The 15,338-nt window shown below is 35.3% G+C and overlaps 1 protein-coding gene across 1 annotated transcript in view; it reads left to right on the forward strand.

Annotated features, from left to right (window-relative positions):
- LOC108716186 (CUB and sushi domain-containing protein 1-like) overlaps positions 1-15,338 on the forward strand; it is an 882,106-nt gene that overhangs the window by 243,724 nt on the left and 623,044 nt on the right. The window lies entirely within an intron of this gene.

Raw genomic sequence — 15,338 nt, forward strand, 5'->3', positions numbered from 1 at the left:
GACTTCTTAACCTTTGGTACCAGTTACTGGTCACTATGTATGTTATTCTGCATGGTCTATGTATGTAATTCTGTTTTTATATAAACACATTTATTTTACATTGATGTGAAATATGTTGGCAATATATGTTAATAATTATGTCCAGGAGTCTAAGGCATCAATGTCCACTAGTGCCTAATTGTTTTAACCGAGTAGCAGTGGGTCAACCATACCATTATTCTTTTTCTGTATGTATACATACCACATTGAATTGCCTGTCATCATTGTCTCAGCCTCTGCCACAGAGGGGAATGCAATCCAGTTATTAATGTCTGTGTTGCCTCAGTGACTGAAGGAAGGTTGGTTTAAGGCACCGATTGTCAGCAAACTTGTGCAACTGAAAAATGTAACTGCACTAAGTAACGTCAGGAAAATTACACAATGGCAATAAAGGACTGTTGGCAGGGTGCAAATATTTTACTGTACATGTTTTGTTTTTGCTGCTAGTGTGTGCTTTGGAGGACTATCTCTATCTGTTCTATTGTTTGACCACCGTCTATTCTTCACATTGCCAGTTGTTGCCTGCCCTGACTTTTGCCTGGTTTTCTGGACCTTTCTGGTATGAAGATTTTTGCGGACAGCATTGTGTCTTGCTCACAACTTTTGCCCCCTAAAGATCCCCACTGGTGCCAAAAAGAATTGTGTGAAAACACAAATGCAAAGTTTTTTTAGTTTTCTTAACTGGATTTAGGTAATTTAATTTTATTATTTTTATCAGTCTGCATGCTTGTCTTTTTTCAACCTCATCATGAACAATTAATGCAACCCTCTGATAAAATCCTGGGCACATAGCCATGTCTAGGCTGATGGTAATTCTAGAGTTCCCTAGCATCAATGACTGCAGTTACACATTACTCATCAGAGCAGACTGGGAGGGTGCATTTGCATTCCCACACGTACTCACAAAACTACCATAAATTTTGTCAGTTTTAATGCGTTGCCATGATGGTTGCATTTTTAAAGTTGTCCTTTTATATTTGAACGAAATATAAAATGGGCTGAGGAAGCACACCAATAAGCTTTTATCTCAATAACTACTGTATAAGAGGAATAATTTCACTTCCAGTACTGTCGGTATGTTTTATAAGAACAACAGTTGATCCACATGGAATGGATATGCTTTAGGTATCCAGAAGATTTCATAATATTTATTTAAAGAAAATTGCAGTGATACTGACACAACTATATCTACTTACTAATGCTCAAAAGAATGTGGTAAATGTATATCAAAAGAGTGATTATTCTAATACATCGATTTATCCCATAGTCAATGACCTTTAGCTATTTATATTGCTAAAAGTTCATTATTTAATTCTGATGCAGTTCCCTAAAATAATTAAAACTTTATAGCCAAAAGTAAAATAGAGACGATTAATCCTTAGCATTGAACGCATTGCACTGTTAAATAGAGCTCTGTGTTTATTTCTTTTAACACAGTTTGCAAGTTATGCATGATCTATGCTAATACAATACAACCAGTTTGTTTTTCTGTTTTCTGATAATTGGCACAGTGACTACTGAAAAATACAATTAGTACATGTATTGACTGATGCCAAAGTAATCATTAATTAAGTTTGCAAATCATATTTAAAGCTTAGCAATGCATTTTACCAGTGTGTATTTACAGTTTTTCACTGTAATGTCCCCAAGTATGCCTTTGATTATATAAGATACTGTCAGACACATTTGGAAAGGAAAAAACCTTTAATAATATTATATATTAATTATATTGTACTCTTATTTGAGAGTTTAACTTAATCCAAGAAATCTGTACACATATAGGGCAATGCAATAAAAGTTGTTAATGGAAACAATGTTTACAATACAAAAATGTATGCATTTTCGCAAAAAATTGTCCTTTGGATAGCTCTTTTTTATGCAAGTTCGCAATGTATGTAATAAAACTAACTGAAAAAATTGGGGTTTTTTTGCTCTAAATGATTATACCTCCTTCAAAATTAAAATTTGTAGTGCAATAACATTACAAATTGTGAATTTTTATACTTGTGCAAGTACTTTTATTAAATTTCCCCCATACTGTTTTAAGACGTTGTTATAAAACAGCAATTCCCAGTCTATTATGTTTGCCAGAAAGAGTCATCGTTGCATTGTGTTAATGCAGAGCAGTGCACCCTAGGTGGCCCAGCAGACCACGTTGCTCTTGTAGACCAGGCCGACCATGTCGCCTCCTCTTCACGCATGGAGGAGTGCTCACACCCAATATACAGGAATTGTTGGGGGACACAAGGGTCTGAACTAGAGGAAGGCTGCAGAAGTGGTAACATGCCTCGCGCCCCTCCAGACATGTGCCTCTTCTGTCTACCCATAGTTCTGGCCTTGATGCAGAGGTTATTATACATTTTGAATTCAATAACCCACTAACAACCAAAATTTAGTCAGTCCTTACCTTAGATTATAGCAAGGTTACATACAATTGTGGGCAAAAATATTTGACACCTTTGCACTTTTTTCAAATGCACATTTGAAACACTTTGAAACACTTGGGAATGGTTGAGGATGAAACTCTGGATGGTTATGAAGTTACCAGCAATCAGATTTAAACAGTGTCTGCCTGGGCTGGCAGGGACACTGGAAAAAATCTTTGTTGCCCCGCCACAGATGGGGGAGTTGCACCTGGGGCACTAAGCGGTCCTTGATGCTGCAAGCCAGTGGGCCCAGACCCCCAGTATGTTGTTGAATGTAAATTTGATTAATGTGTGTATATATATATATATATATATATATATATATATATATATATATATATATATATATATGTGTATAAATTGCATTCTTTAAGTCTTAATTCGATAAAGAAGATTTGTCACAATGTCAGTGTAGAGATGCAGAAAGCTCATTCATCGATGGAAGAATGCATGACATGCATATAATTACTAGCTAATTGTATACAGTGGGGGAGAAATCTATTCACCTTGGTTGATACAATTTTGCATGGTTGCATAGTTTTTGGCACATGGGATAGAATGTGTTTCACCTGCTTAAACCTTAAGAAATGCTTTGATAAATTAGTCTGGATACAGGTGGTGAAAACATTCACAATGCTGCAAAAAGCTTTCAAAATTAAAAAGCATGAAAATGTTTATCAGGAAAAAACTGATCTTCGACACATTTACTACAAGACTTTAGAGAAATCTTCTCCTCAGTGATTTTACATAGTGTGTGTTTTGATATGAATTTAATTATTATGTTCAGTATCTTTCAGTGCCATTTGTATACAGATTTGTAAATATGCTGTATAACGTACTGTAGACAAGTATAATAACTTTTTAAGTTATTCTGTGTTTTCTTCCACTTGGAATCTTTACTTTTATTGACTCTCATAGAAAGAGGATTGAAGAAGTCTTGAAATTAAAATATTAGATTTGTGTTTATGTATTTCTTGCAGAGATACTTTTTAGTTAGTTATCTTTATAATACTAATAACTTCATGTTTGGAATTTCATGTGGTTAATTTTTAATTTTATTAAATGCATTCCAGCAAACCTGGCAACATGTAATATACTGATAATGGTCTGCATGTCATAGAGGGAATTAATAATTAACATGTGTTAATAATTATATTATTAACACGTTATATTATTTTGTAAAGCAGTAGAAATGCTGTTGAGACAGCAGGATTAATATGTTACATCATTTTAGGAAGCAAAAAGCAATGAAGAACATCTCTTTCAATACTAAGAAACTTCCAGAACAGTAGGTCTGTTTGAGAATAATGAAAATCCCCGGTGCTATTGAGGAAATGACTCAGAACTGTAACATGGTCTCACACCGTTACAGCAGCATGCTGAGTAAAATAAAGAGGTGATATACAGCTGCATTCAAAAAAATTACAAATAACACATAATAATAGCACTTTACAAGTGACAGAATCATGTTATAAATGAGTAACTATCAAGATCACTATCCACAAGTAATGTTCTTAGTTTTCTTATAACAACACTACAAATAAAGTACTGGGGCATATATAAAGTGTAGGAATTTATACAGTTTGTCAAATACTACTAAATTTCGACTACTGCATAAGAAGTGACATTTATAAGAATGTAAGCAAGTTTTATAGCATTGAAATATTAATGGCTTTGTGTTGTTGCTAAAATAACTACACTACTATATGTCAATGAACGCTCATGCAAATTTTAATGCTAAGATGGGCAAAAGCAGTCTACTTCATGCAGTTTAGCCTTTCCATAACCATATGTGACCTGAGGTGCAAAACAAATGAATGGAAAAAAAGGTGAATAAAAACCATTCATTTCTACACATAATAACCATCATCAATATATTTTCATATTTAAAGAAACATTTACAAAATTTTGAAAGCTACAATAAATCTTTATTTAAATAGTACAAGTATTGAGCTGAGATCATACATGCAAGTTTACTATGAGTTATAATGTAAAGACATTTGTACTATACACACGCCAATTTTTCTTGTTTTAAAAATGCATACTTAGATTACTAAAAAGTAATGTTTTCCCCTCTTGCTATCTTTTGCTGGTTGAAATGAAAGAGCCAAGACAGGCTAGAAACGTTGTTGTTGCCATTGTAAAATAAAATGCTTTTTAATTCAACTGGAATGCAGCCAAAAGAATTGTTTATGCAAGTGGCCAACATTTGGAACATTCTGAAGGCTTTGCACCCAGTTTTACTTAAAGTTGTGTTCAGCAAATGTTATTGAACTTTTGTTGGTTTATCCAAAATTAAAAACTACTATAAAAATATGTTAAACATATAAAAAGTCAGACAACATTTTGTTTTTTCATGGAGTTTTTACACTCGGGCCCTGTAATAATCCGAGAGAGACTTTTCTCTCTTTAACCATCTTTTCACCCCTTTAATCCTCTCTCTGCATTCTCTCTTTCTTTCTTGTTTTCCATTTATTGAAAACACAACACTATGTACACATCATGCGTGGATATTGTTTATTATCAAAGTGCAAATACTCTATATACATGAGTTACAAAGGCATAATATATAGCACTTTTATGCAAAAAACTACTACAAAAAAAACCAATTCTCCTTCACAGAAGAATATACTTCAGTTTACAAACATGCAAAATGATTAAGTGAAAAAGCTGAATAGAAAATCCTGATAAATCTCATGAGGTATTATTTGTAAATATTTTATTCAATGCAAAACTTGTTATGGCTGTAACAATGCTGCTTACTAAATACACATGTCAGTATATTTCCCTTATAAGCAAGGAACACCATTACAAAGCAAAAACTTTGTGGTAGTATAGGCCAGTAAATTTGATCTGTGGTGGGCAAATTATTTGAAGGCTTGTTAAGGGATCACATTATGAGCAGCAATCAGCATGGCTTTAGGAGGAATATGTCATGTCAGAAAAATCTGATTGCTTTTTATGATTAGGTTAGTAAGATGCTGGACAGTGGGGGAGCAGTAGATCTATTTGGATTTTGCCAAAGCGTTTGATACCGTGCCCCACATATGACTGCTTTCTAAACTAAAGTCTGTTGGGCTTAAGTCATTTGCACAGGGATTTGAAACTGGCTACAGTATCAGGGTACAGAGTGTGGTTGTTAATGGTACATTCTCTGCTTGTATTAAAGTTCTTAATGGGGTTCCTCAGGGCTTGGTATTGGGTCCACTTTTATTTAACTTGTTTATTAATGACTTAGGGAGGGTATTGTAAGTAATGTATCACTGTTTCCAGCCCAATTAATTCCATCCAGGATGTGACATCCTTGCAACACAATATTGACAAACTGGCAATCTGGGCAGCTAAGTGGCAAATAAGATTCAATGTTGATAAATGTAAAACCATGCACCTGGGATGTAAACATATTCAAACCACTTATACCCTTAATAGGACTGCACCAGGCAAATCCATTATGGAAGAGGACATTGGAGTCCTTGTAGATAAGCTGTAGCAAGCAATGCCAGTCAGCAGCATCAAGGGCAAATAAGGTCTTGAGCTGTATTAAAAGAGGCATAGATTCACGGGAGGAGAGGGTCATTCTTCCACTTTATAGAGCACTGCTAAGGCCCCATCTAGAATATGCCATACAGTTTTGGTCTCCATCACTTAAACAGGACATTATTGAATTAGAGAGGGTACAGAGAAGGGCAACTAAGCTGGTAAAAGGTATGGAAAATCTTAGCTATGAGGAAAGACTGACCAAAACTGTGGTTGTTCACGCTGGAGAAGAGGTGCTTAAGGGGTGATATGATAACTACAGTATGTATAAATATATAAAGGGATTATATAATAATTTCTCTAATGCTTTATTTACCAGTAGAGCTTTCCAGCTGACACAAGGTCACCCATTCTGATTAGAAGAAAAGAGGTTCTGCCTAAGTATTCAGAAGGGGTTTTTTTTACAGTGAGAGCTGTGAAGATGTGGAATTCTCTCCCTGAATCAGTTGTACAGGCTGATACACAAGATAGCTTTAAGAAGGGGTTGGATGGCGAGTCGCTTATAAAGTATTGAGACAGCAGTTGTAAAGGCTGCACTTTCCCCACAGCTTTTCCTCCTGCCTGTCCGCCTCACATTTGACTTACCTAACTTCTTCCCTCACTCGCGCCTCCTTCTCCGGTATTGCTGTCTTTCCTTCCCAGTCAGTTCTACTTTTTTCGCCCACCCTCTGCCGATTGTAACCTCAGCATCTCTCTCCCTCTTCTGCCCTACATCTCCGGTCACACTCCCTCTGCCCCTCCCACACCCTGTCACTCTTCTGTCTTGTTCCATCTGCTGCTGCCATCCTCTAGCTACCAAACTCCAGTCTCATCCTGTCAGCCCCTCCCACCCACATCCCTCTCCAGTCTCACAGCCCTCTGCAACTCCGACTCTTAATCTACCATCAATCTCCTGTCTGTTTTTCTCTCCCCCTCCCACTCTCCCTTCATCTCTGGTGTTGCCCCCCTCCCCTTTTCCACTCTTCGTGTCTCTTTCCTCTTCTGCCACTCATTAACCTGCAGCAATACAACATGCATGGTCTCCACACTGCTTTTCCCACCTTCCACTGTCCTGATTCTTGAATGGATTGCCTCAGGGATCCATGCCCAACTCCGTAAGATTACTTTAATGGTCACTGACCAGTCATAACCTCACACATGTATCTATGGCCAGTCTCTAGGTTAACAGAATAGTTATTCCTGGAGTGAGGACACAGGCACCAGTCCCAATGGAAGGATGAGTATCAGGGAGGCAGTGGATTTAGATCCAACAAATACATATTTGTAATTTTCTTTGTAAATATTCTTTATACATTCTATGTAATGTAAATGTATTATTTTTGTAGATAAGCGTCAATAGCTTTTGTAAATATATATTATATATTTTTATTGAACTTTCTCTTTCATTAAAGAACCCTTTTAACCAGGAATGTGCATGTGTATAATAAGAGAATATACAAATTTACATAAATATTTCCCTGCTCAATTACTAGGATAGTTTTAAATGCACAGTGCCTCCACCTAGTAGGATCTGGGGATGAACCTACGGGTAGCCTCATAGGAAACAATAATTTACACATGTGTAGCAGACAAATTGAACTTTATATACTGTAGGAATAAAGAAAAGTAGAGAAAGGTAAATTAAAATAACAATATCAATATCAACTGTGCCCTGGGGTACCAGTGTGGTCTTCCAACTCCTGACACAGTATCTACCCAGGACACAGTCCCACACTCCACTCCTTGTGGACAAACACAGTCAAAGTCCCAAGAGATTTTTTCCCAAGGAAGCGCTACCTGCTCCAAATACTACTTCTTAAGATAGAGGCAGTAGCTCCCATGAAGCAGGCTATAGAGCAAAACCTGTCCTCACATAGGGGACACATTCCAATACCTCTCCTTAGGCAGAGACTCACAGAGGGCTCAGACATAATCTTACATAAGTCCTTAATCTTCAGGCCCGGCTCCAACACTCATTCAGAGTGTGAGCACCCCCGAGCCTCTTTCACAGGAATACATCACTGATGGCTCAATTTTCATTCTCTGCTGGCTTTGAGATCCAGACCTCTGACTCCAGTCGAACTCCCAAACAATTATCGATGTCCCGGTATCCCCAAACCCACCAACGGCCTCACCATACATGTGGCTTCTCTCCATAGCCTGGGCCCTCTTGCTGCAAGAGCCCCAGCAGAAAAGAATAACTTCATCCTGGAGTGAATAAGGGAAAAGAACCTGAGCACATGGCAGCTCAGCTTTGTAAAGAAAATTCACAATACTGACACCTTCTGGTCAATCAGCCAGGGCAAACTGCACGGGGGAAAAGGACTCACTCCTGCCCATATCCAAATTAGGTCCAACACTTAGCTGGCCACACCAGTGGATTTCCAACAATGTGGGACCAAAGGGAAACATAACACTATGGATCGCAACACACACACAAATATTATCTGGCCAATGACAATTTATTTAACAATTCATTTAACTTGGTTAAAAATATAATATTTTCAACCAAGCCTCAGTAATTTTTTACTCTTTACTCCTAGCTTTCCATGACATACTGATCTATTTTATTTTAAGTCTTTGATTACCATTTCTTTAAAGGGGTTGTTCACCTTTGAGTTAAAATTTAGTATGATATAGAGAGTGATCGATTTGCAATTGGTTTTCATTTTTTATTATTTGTGTTTATTTATTATTTAGCTCTTTATTCATCAGCTCTCCAGTTTACAGTTTCAGCAATCTGGTTGCTAGGGTCCATATTACCCTAGCAACCATGCATTGATTTGAATAAGAGACTGGAATAGAAGAGGGTCTGAATAGAAAGAGGGTAAAAAAATGTATCAATAACAATAAATTTGTAGCCTTACAAAGCATTTGCTTTTAGATGGGTTCAGTGACTCCATTTGAAAGCTGGAAAGAGTCAGAGGAAGAAGGCAAATAATTAAAAACTATAAAAAAATAAATAATGAAGACCAGTGAAAAAGTTGCTTAGAATCGACCATTCCACAACATACTAAAGGTTAACTTAAAGGTGAACCACTCCTTTAAAACATTCCATACAATTACTCTGTTTCTATAAATATTAATATTTTGTACTGACTGGTAGGTATGGATAAAATTCATGACATTGGAGATGGATTGTTCCTACTGCATAGTCAACTGCTTTTATTTCTATAATAAAATTCCTTAAGATTTGAAACGGGTGTAAAATAATGTAAGTAAGTAATGTATGTAATTGTATAACCAGTGTCCTCAACTGTTCGCTGTAGGTGATCTTTTTAAGAAATCAGTGGCGGTTTAAATGAAAGTTAAATTAAAGTTGACACTTAGGGGCACATTTACTTAGGGTCGAATAATGAGGGTTAATTTACCCTCAATATTCGACTGTCGAAGTTAAATCTTTCGACTTCAAATATCAAAGTCGAAGGATTTACTGCAATTCAAAGGAAAAATTGTTCGATTGAACGATTAAATCCTTCGAATCGAATGATTCAAAGGATTTTAATCCATCGACCGACCGATTTTCCTTCGACCAGAAATTTGTTAGAAAGCCTATGGGGACCTTCCCCATAGGCTAATATTAATGTTCGGTAGGTTTTACTTGGCGAAGTAGGGGATCAAAGTTTTTTTTAAAGAGACAGTACTTCGACTATCGAATGGTTGAATAGTCGAACTATTTTTTAGTTCGAATCGAAGTCAAAGTCGTAGTCGTATTCATTCACTCGAGCTAAGTAAATGTGCCCCCTTAATGTATATCATTGAAAGCTGGAAAAAATAATCTATAGATACATTTCTTTCAACAATAGGTCTCCATGGATCTTGGATGATAGAGTATTATGACTGGGGACTTTACTGTTGGAACTTGCTAATTTTTTCTTGTAACATGCTTGCTAAATTAAAAAAAAGGCAGTTCATTCATGAAATATTGATTATGATCCTTAGTTATTTGTAAATAGTGCTTGCTTCATTAGTAGACTGAAACTTTATGGAGAAATTGATTTATATTCCATAATGACTGAGATACTTCTTGTCTTCCTGTCTGATAGAAAGGAAAGAGGCAGCAACAAACTTCTACAAAACTTAATTCCTCAGTTATTGATGTTTAAAAGCACTAGTGTGTCCCATACTCGCTGACACTCTACAGCCCATTAAAAAAAATAAGCACAAACAATAAAAACAAGATTACTGTACATTTACACTCTCCCACTGTGTGTACACTTTTATTTTTTTCTGCTGAGCTTCCAACTCCTTTCACTATATTCCACACATATGCATCCATGTTTTGTAACTTATAATTTTAAAAATAAAGTCCAGTGAATCCAGAGTGTATGATGGCAATAGTATAGTATAATAGTATATGTAATAATAAAATAAAATATTTTTTTGCTTTAGTGTAAGGTGGCCCTTATGTCAATATGTCATTTTAACAAGCTATTAAAATAAAACTAAAGTGGGTAACATACAGCATATAGTACATAGGTCATCTTTGCTTGCTTTGAAAACTAAAATATTTCAATAAATAATGCTATAACAATTCATATATACAGTAGCACATAGAGATAACTTGAGATCATGATTTATTAATAAAAAAGATTGTTTATTTCATGAGAAACTTGTTGTAAAATAGTGTACTTGTGCGCAGTGCTGTGTTATCACCAATTATTTCTGGAAATAAAGTTGTTCTTCGGTATAACATTACCCTACATATATTGCTGTTTACATTTAATTAACAATGTAATGGACTTTCGAAGACTACAAATAAATTAGCATTTAACTGCTTCTGAATTAAAAAAAGTAAATGACTCTGGAAATGTGTGGACACCAAATGTGGAAATTGTGTATAGACTTTTGTTTATTTTTACTATCTTATTATTTTTTTGCTAATGAAAGGGGAATAAAATAACCTCTACCATAACAGAATTCAAATGTCCCTCTAGTTTATGTGCTAATGTTGATTTAAGACAAGGACTATACAGTACACTAAAGTGTTGAAGAAATAGTCCCATAAGCCATTAACTGCAGATCCTATGAATCCGCTTGTACAGATGAAGCCACTTGGATTTGTGTGTTAAATGCATCATGAAACTGTGTTATCTAAAGTCATCTTAACTCATTTAATGCATTTAACCTTTTCATTAGCATACCAAAGCAACAGTGTTAATAATTATCAACACTTTCATTAGATGGGATAAATGGGTTAAATTTGTTTAGATATTCTGTGTTAAACACACAAACCAAAGTGGTTTTGTTTTGGGTTTACTAATATCTATTAAATAACTGCGGCGGTATCTGCCTGAAAGAATTTGTATGATGCTGTGCTGGCTGTTTCTGCAAACACATGCATAATGGACTTCAATGACTGCCCATACACACCATTATTTTTGTAGAAAAAAAATAGTTTAAACTTAATAATAAGAAATGTAGTAGTAGTGTTAGTTCTGGCCACAGGTAAGGAGCTAGCAGGTAGAAGCCTATGTGCTGTGTAACCCGGGTAATACATGCATTTGGCTTGATATAAATAAATTCATGTTGTTATGAAGAAATATGATTTAATAATAAAGAAACTAGAAAACAAAGTGTAAAGAAAATAGTCCTTATACCAGCCCAGTGGCTAACAATAACAGGTCTGTGAAACATATATAAGGTCCAGGCCGGCAGAAAACAAGGAGTATCCCATAGTCAGGGCAGGCTGCACACAGAGGAAAATTCCAGAAAACCGGCCAAGGTCAATATGAGATTCAACAGAATTTGAGGTGGATTCAAATGGATATTTACATGCTCCAAGCCATCATATAAAAGATGGCTACAAAATAAACCATATGGAGATTGAGGAGGGAGGGATGGATGAGGATTTTGTAGAAGAAGCAGAAGTGGTATTAAAAAAATTTGTTGAAAAAGGGCATCCAAAGGAGAAACTAGAGGTCGCCTTAGAGAGGTCATGCTAAATAAGGAAAGAAAAACAATGGTTAAAAATAAGCCTAGGTTTATTAAACAATATAACAGACATTACAGAATAATTAAACAGATGTTGAATAAACATTGGCATGTATTGAGAACAGAGACAGTAATATAGGAACTATTAGGAAATTAACCAGAAGTAGAAGAGGACAATTAAAACAATGGTTGCCAGAGAAAGTACAGGAGAATGCATGGTTAAATAGGAAAAGTAATGGAATGTATCAATGTTGGGAAAAGGTCTTGTACAACATGACAACATATGGGAAAAAATAAAAAAGTTTCAGTCCAATGTAACAAAATGGGGTTTGAGGTGACAGGTAGGATACATTGTGACACTTCGGGGTGTAGGATATGTGTGTCCAAAGGGCCCAATATTGTGTGGATGTCACCAGCATTAGGCTTGTGAAGTGTAAACTCCAGGAAAAAGTTTGTGTGGCTGCAGCAAGTAATGCTGTTTAATTCTATTTTGGCTTAGGCGAAGCTGGATAGTGAGTCCCGAAGTGAATGGAAGAGAGCAGGGTGGGCTTCCATTCCTTGCTCCATTAGGTGGTTTTCAGCTGCCAAGCTAGAGGCAGGTAAGTAATTAAGCTATATGTGAGCTGTAGTTAAAAGGAAGTGTGGGACTACACCTCAAGGCTTCTTCTCCTGGATAGCTCCTGGAGCTGAAGGAGGGTGAGGGGCCACGTGAGAACCTGTGAGAACCTTCTTGAGTGAAGGAAGGTGCCTATGTTTAGCTGGGATGGAGAGTTATTCCCTGCTGACCTGAGTTGGAAAGAGAGCTCCAAAGGACTGGAGAGTAAAGGAGAAACCCCTCCCAGGAGACAATTGTGTCTTGAGTGTGTCCCAGAGAGTATTCTGGGATTTGTGGTCTGCCAAAAGCCAGTGAGGGCTAAGGAATCCGTGAGTTAAAGTTAACACCAGTGATGGTGTGAATTGGGTCTGTTAATGCTTATGTGAAGCCAGTGGGCTGAAAATTTGTGTTTGTGCCAAATAAAAGTCAGCACAGCTGCATTTAACCTTAAAGGCAGTGTCAGTCTCCATTCTCTGTGCTGAAAACTGTGCCATGGCTATGATCTTCGCTATCTGAAGCTCACAGGGGGAATTTTACCAAATCTGCTTGGTTTTTTATGCTTATTTTTATATATATATATATATATATATATATATATATATATATATATATATATATATATATATATATATATATATATATATATATATATATATATATATATATATATATATATATATATATATATATATACTGTATATAAGTATATGTTTTGTTTAGCATCCAGCGAATTGACTGTTGGAAGGTGAGTGCTGGTATTGAACATTTGTGTGTGTATATATATATATATATATATATATATATATATATATATATATATATATATATATATATATATATATATATATATATATATATATATTATATATTGTGTATATATATATATATATATATATATAAATATATATATATATATATATATATATATATATATATATATATATATAAAAATATATATACATACACACACAATATGATAAAAGGTAGTCGCAATCATAGGTTTTACGTTGTAAAAAATATGATTTTTTCATCTGCACAAACTGACGGTTTGGCTGTGTCTACAGCCTTTCTCAAACTGAAAAAAACAAACACCCACTAAAATACTATACTTGGCGGGAACCCGTGATGACGTGAACTCCTAAAGTGTAACTCGTAGCATTAAAAACTCAGTGAGTAACATCCAATAAAAAGTACTATTAAAAGCCTCTGGTTCAATGTATAAAAACTGTGCTTCAACCGTTTGTTGTATTCCCGATGCTAAAATTACATTGTGACTTAAACGTATACTCAGCAACGTAAGAAAACAATGTATCGGAAGACAATTAATTAAGTAAATAACGTTATGTCTTCCTCCACCTGATTTACAATGAGATTAAAATATGCAAAAAAAACTAAAATGAATGAAAAATAAAAACATATGACAAAGAAAAAAGTGGAAAATAAAAAGAGAGAAAAAGACAGGGAGGCTGCTTCCCAATTAGTAAGCAGTGCCATCATCAGCATAACATTATTTTAAAAAAGACAGTCATGCTGCAAATCAGTGCCCAAAACTTAATTCATTTTTCCATAATACTCAAAAGTATTCTTGAGTATACTTGATGGTGGTGCCCGCTCACAGTTACCAGCTAATCAATCTAAAATCAAACGATACAGTACCACTCAATATGCACAGTTTGCGTCTAAATCGCATTAGAGAATTACATATACCATCTCGCAAATTCCCAGGATCTAGACCAGTCTCTAAAATCTTATAATGAAATACCTCAAGTAGTGCTCAGTGAAGATCTAAAAAGGCTGGTTCTCTCACATCATGCTGGACAGCCGAAGCTCTACTGTACTAACCAACCAGGCATAATAATGCAATCCCAAAGTTAATTCATGTAATAATATCCATTAAGATTATCAATTATCAAAATAATATAAAAATATTAGTACAAACTAATCGAGTGCACTATTAGTGAGACATTTAACCAACGTGCTGAAAAGAAAAACAATGTCAAAAAGAAAAGAATAGTAAAGAGAGAAACAAAGAAAAAACGAAAAACACAATATAAAACCCTGAAAACATAAGTAAAATTAACGAGTGAAAAAATTGAGTGTTGATATATAGATATTTTAATAATACATTCTCCCAATGTCTTTGGGCACATTAACAAGACATATTCAGTAATCACTATAAATGCAATTAAACATACATTTCATACGTGTCGAAGTTACAACAGCCTCCTAGCACCGAAATCATGATAATTTCCTAGGATAGCCAATTGTTAAGATAAATCACATGAGCATATTCTTAAGGAGAATTCTTGGACCTACACTATAATACTACTGATATGTAAGTCTTAATCATCTAATTAATGAGTTAGAAATACTGTTTATATGCAAAGGGTCAATTAAAAATATGATGAATATGAAATCAGTTCAAATGGGCTGAATGTATTTAGTTTATGTATCCAGTTCTAATTGATGAAGCAGTTTATCGTGATTACCCCCTCTAACTGGATGCGGTATGTGGTCACTTAACATACTTCTGAGACTTACAAGTGAATGTTTATAACTGAAAAAATGCAGGGCAACCGGTGTGTCCGCTTTTCCTGTGTCCAACTCAGAACGTATTGAAGAAAGATAGTTGGCCATCCTTTCATGAAATGTAGTAATGGTCTTGCCCACATAAAATAAACTGCAGGGGCATTTAATAAAGTATATGATAAACTTTGAGGTACATGTCAATCTATGTTAGATCTTGATCGACTTGCCTGTAAGTGGGTGGTTAAAGGAGGAGCCTGAGATAAGATTGTTACATGTAGTGCATACATTTATAACAACCC

The sequence above is a fragment of the Xenopus laevis genome, chromosome 5L (assembly GCF_017654675.1).
Source record: "Xenopus laevis strain J_2021 chromosome 5L, Xenopus_laevis_v10.1, whole genome shotgun sequence".
Taxonomy (NCBI): Eukaryota; Metazoa; Chordata; class Amphibia; order Anura; family Pipidae; genus Xenopus; species Xenopus laevis.